The following is a 5,535-nucleotide window of genomic DNA, read 5'->3' as shown; positions in this document are numbered from 1 at the left end:
GGCGCAGTCCCCGTTATCACGATTAGGGGAGCGAAGTATGGATAATACTGCACAGTATGAATCAATGTGTTTTTCTTTATGGCGACCGAAATGAATCCGAAAAGTTAATGGCTTACTCCTGACAAAATGTGAATAATGTAAGTTTTGATGAACTCTCAATGGACGTTAGGAGAACGTGGGACATTTTCATGAAACTTAAGATGCAATGAACCCAACGGTAATCGTAAACTATTTAATTTCAAGACTGTTTTTCAACATAGATTATCTATTGACGCGAGTCTCTCGAGCAGATGTAGCAGACTGAGACAATACATGTCACAAAGGCACATGGTTATGTACAGCGATACCTGTAACCCGATAGTAAGTTCCAGAATGAGATTTTCACTCTGCAGCGGAGTGTGCGCTTATATCAATGTTCTTGGTTGGTCAAAACTGTGTGCTGCACCGAGACTCGAACTCGAGACTTTTGCTTTTCGCGGGCAGGTGCTCTACCAACTGAGCTCAGATGGTAGAGCACCTGCCCGCAAAAGGCAAAGGTCCAGAGTTCGAATCACTGTCCAGCACACAGTTTCGATAATAAGTTGTTTGGAAATGTTGTGTACAAACACGCACGCACACGCACACCCATCCACCCACCCACCCACCCACCCACCCATCCACCCACACACACACACACACACACACACACACACACACTCACACACACACACACACACACACACACATATTCCGATGCCGAATCAGTTGCACGTGTCGTTGACAGTTGTGAAGAAAGAGGGAATCACTCCTCTTTTCTCTTTCAAAATAAAAAAGTACCAATATTTAACTACAATGTCCTTAATTACTCCAAATTTTGCGCAGTTACTGCTTGTGTTTTGGAGGTTAAGAGTCTTCAGTTATTTTAAACGTGAAGTAAAGAGCGAGAGTCAGCAAAAAGATATTTTGCTCCTAAGTTATTACTCGTCGGTTGTTAGAAGTGCTTTTTGTTGGCTCAGTCGTCTTAGGTCAATAATTCCTTCATATGGATTCTGTTTGTCCACACATTAAATAAGTAATACTATCTGACAGGGATATACACTCCTGGAAATTGAAATACGAACACCGTGAATTCATTGTCCCAGGAAGGGGAAACTTTATTGACACATTCCTGGGGTCAGATACATCACATGATCACACTGACAGAACCACAGGCACATAGACACAGGCAACAGAGCATGCACAATTGCGGCACTAGTACAGTGTATATCCACCTTTCGCAGCAATGCAGGCTGCTATTCTCCCATGGAGACGATCGTAGAGATGCTGGATGTAGTCCTGTGGAACGGCTTGCCATGCCATTTCCACCTGGCGCCTCAGTTGGACCAGCGTTCGTGCTGGACGTGCAGACCGCGTGAGACGACGCTTCATCCAGTCCCAAACATGCTCAATGGGGGACAGATCCGGAGATCTTGCTGGCCAGGGTAGTTGACTTACACCTTCTAGAGCACGTTGGGTGGCACGGGATACATGCGGACGTGCATTGTCCTGTTGGAACAGCAAGTTCCCTTGCCGGTCTAGGAATGGTAGAACGATGTGTTCGATGACGGTTTGGATGTACCGTGCACTATTCAGTGTCCCCTCGACGATCACCAGTGGTGTACGGCCAGTGTAGGAGATCGCTCCCCACACCATGATGCCGGGTGTTGGCCCTGTGTGCCTCGGTCGTATGCAGTCCTGATTGTGGCGCTCACCTGCACGGCGCCAAACACGCATACGACCATCATTGGCACCAAGGCAGAAGCGACTCTCATCGCTGAAGACGACACGTCCCCATTCGTCCCTCCATTCACGCCTGTCGCGACACCACTGGAGGCGGGTTGCACGATGTTGGGGCGTGAGCGGAAGGCGGCCTAACGGTGTGCGGGACCGTAGCCCAGCTTCATGGAGACGGTTGCGAATGGTCCTCGCCGATACCCCAGGAGCAACAGTGTCCCTAATTTGCTGGGAAGTGGCGGTGCGGTCCCCTACGGCACTGCGTAGGATCCTACGGTCTTGGCGTGCATCCGTGCGTCGCTGCGGTCCGGTCCCAGGTCGACGGGCACGTGCACCTTCCGCCGACCACTGGCGACAACATCGATGTACTGTGGAGACCTCACGCCCCACGTGTTGAGCAATTCGGCGGTACGTCCACCCGGCGTCCCGCATACCCACTATACGCCCTCGCTCAAAGTCCGTCAACTGCACATACGGTTCACGTCCACGCTGTCGCGGCATGCTACCAGTGTTAAAGACTGCGATGGAGCTCCGTATGCCACGGCAAACTGGCTGACACTGACGGCGGCGGTGCACAAATGCTGCGCAGCTAGCGCCATTCGACGGCCAACACCGCGGTTCCTGGCGTGTCCGCTGTGCCGTGCGTGTGATCATTGCTTGTACAGCCCTCTCGGAGTGTCCGGAGCAAGTATGGTGGGTCTGACACACCGGTGTCAATGTGTTTTTTTTTCCATTTCCAGGAGTGTATTTTCTGCTAAAAATTATTTTATTCCATATTTTGCAATTTCCACAAATTAATCCACGCATAGACAAGGATTTCCAACTTCCAATAATTCACGGCAAAAAGGAACACTCATTCTCCAAGTGAACTAGAACAGAGGTACATCCAATTCAGTACAGAGAAATATTTACATTATAGATACAATCGAAATAATTGTTGTCTCTGACCTAAGAATTACGACTGATAACATTTAATAAAAACAAATGACACAATTTTCTGTTGATTTTACCTGTTTTAACGATAATGGAAAACAGTTTGATTATAATTCTAAATATAAATATTTTTACCTTTACAAATGAGCAAAATAGTAAAGTGCATTTTTAATCCACAAATAGTTAAGTTTGTCATAAAACAGTTAATTTTATGTCAGTGCTATGCTTCGCCAATGTACATTTACTCAAAATTCTAGAAAAAATGCACGTTGTTAATTTCGATCTCTTCGGATCATCTTCTAAATTATAGCGTATCATGTTCTCTGATTCTTCATGTGTAGGAAAAGGTTCCATTACAACCTCCAGACTCTGCAAGCGTTTAATGGTTTGAATGATTGTGGCCTACTAAAGTACCGCCAGGTTTCAAAGTTTTTACTCTGCATGTAATATCTGGAAAGAGTATATCGTGTTTGTCTGTCCTAAAGTTTCCGGGACGTGAATAATTTACCAAGCACTTAGTTATGACTATGTCGGAACATCACGGAGATACACGCATCCTGAATCATCGTAGCGGTCTCTGGCGACCTATTTGGTTGGGTTTATCTTTGCTTGAAGTATTCCCACTGAGGTATTTCCATTTTGGAGAAGTTTCAGCAAGAAGTTAGTGCTCAAAATATGTTCGTCTTCCACAGGAAGTGAGGAATTTATTTTGGATGCAATTTATATTTATTTAATACAATGACTTTCCTTTTATTACGGAATGATTTGATTTTATTCATTACAAATGGGTGGTAAAAGCCTACCACTGTAAAAACAACGAGTTCATTTATGAAAAAAACTTTTACTGCTATCTGTCACGATTTTCTTTTTATTCATGTTTTACACGACAGTTAAATCAAGAGTAAATCCTGAATACTATTGGAAAAAATTATTTTATAAACGAATCCTTACGGAGATAATATCTATTAATCATTTTAGTATTCGAAATGAAAGACCTTTATTTTTGGATTCAAAACAGTCTAAATCACGTTCTACTTACCTGTCATGAAAAGCTTGGGCCGAATTGGACCAACTTCAGTATTACAACTGGAACAAGGAAAAATAAAACATTAGTTGGTCCCTAGCAATGGAGGCTTGCCGTGTGTTTGGTATCATGGGACAGTTGACTGACATACTAGTCAGGTGGCAGAGGCACAATGTTATACACATCACACCCAAGTGTGTTTATATTGAATCCGCACAAGGTGTGTAACGCAATCTAAAAATGGCCCTGATATAAATCCTACGTGGGGTAACTAGCCTATTCGTTATTCATTATAATCAACTGATCGAAGTTACCCTCCAAAAAATTATGGCGGGAAAGGATTCAGGTGAGTGTCAATATTTAGCAAATAAATGCTATCCTAAGTATTTACAATTACAATTGTTTTCTTTAGATGGAACAGAAGATTAATCATGAATTTGTACAACAATCAATCGTGTATATTAACGTACACCAAACATCTAAATACTCCTCACTTGATAGAAGTGTTGGCAAGAAACTAGTAAGAACGACACTGCATGGAATCTAGTGTGGTTCTCTACTACGCGGAGGAGGAGCAGCCAAGAGATCAGATGAAATGTATAATATCAATAAAAAAAATTGGGTAATCGGATACAGTACCCGATGTCGCTTAAGGAGGCAAAGTGGTCCTACAAATGCCACCACTGAGAAACCTCATTTAGAATTCTGGGTGGCTGAAAAATCAGCTGCAACCCTACAAGCCGGAGCTACGTGTATCACTGGCAGTAAGGCGGCCTGCCGATGACGGCATCTGCGAATGGTCTGTGCCGCTTCGTCGAGATAGGCTCCGCCTTGAAGACCGATCAAAGCACGAGCGCGAAAAAGAAAAAAAAAAAGTTAGTCCGGATGGCCGAACAAGTGAAACAGCGAACGAAATTACTCTGCAGCGAGGCCGGCAAATTATGCGACGGGCTCCTGCGGCGGCCAGGAACCAATTACCTCAAATTCCCTTCCGCCATGCGCCGAGACAGCGACCTCTCCACTGTGCCAGAACCTGGCCAATCGTCGCCGATGAACAAAGTTTTCGCCAGTCATGGCCTTACAACAAATTCGTCTGGACTTCCACTACCGTACTCCGTCAACCTAGACGCCAATAGCATTCCTTCTCGCCGATTCCCGAACGTGACGGCAGACGTGTGCTGACGTAACTGTCGAGCAGCCTATCACTGTCTCCGCTAGGACTTTGCGTGCGGGTCTTCCTGGCGAAGGGCGCCATCGGAATATAATTGGGGTGCAAATTTTGGCGCCGTTCTGTCAGTTATCCTCTACCTTGGTGACCATTTCGCCAAACATTCCAGACATTAGAAAAGCCATAATGCCAAGCCGATGCGTTCCTGCCCAAAACATGAGGCTTTCGCGAGAAAACTGCCCCTAGTCATCGTAAAAATAGTCAACGGTCGTCTCTCTGGGCCCTGAGACCCGACGTCAAAAGAGAAAGCCACCAGCCGGGGGTAGGGACTCTGTCCGCAGTTCCCAGTGACTGGATGTCCCGCCCCCCTTCCCCTCTCCAGCTATTGTGAGCGGTTGGCCTCCTCACAGAACAAAATTTCCCACCCCTATCCTATGTGAAACGAACAGAACTACGATATACATGCATCCTACTCCCGACCATTGAAACGTCCCCTTTGAACATTTATACATGACTGTGCTTAAACTGACACACAATATATTTTTAGCGCAACGCAATCTGACTTTCAGATATCCCTACAAAGGAATGGCCCTGACTAACATTAACCTGTACCTTTCACAAATCACTTACCTCACAAAAATCTTCGTTACTCAAGCTA

The sequence above is a fragment of the Schistocerca cancellata genome, chromosome 1 (assembly GCF_023864275.1).
Source record: "Schistocerca cancellata isolate TAMUIC-IGC-003103 chromosome 1, iqSchCanc2.1, whole genome shotgun sequence".
Lineage (NCBI taxonomy): Eukaryota > Metazoa > Arthropoda > Insecta > Orthoptera > Acrididae > Schistocerca > Schistocerca cancellata.
The sequence above is the reverse complement of the archived record's forward strand: the minus strand, read 5'-3'. Positions refer to the sequence as shown.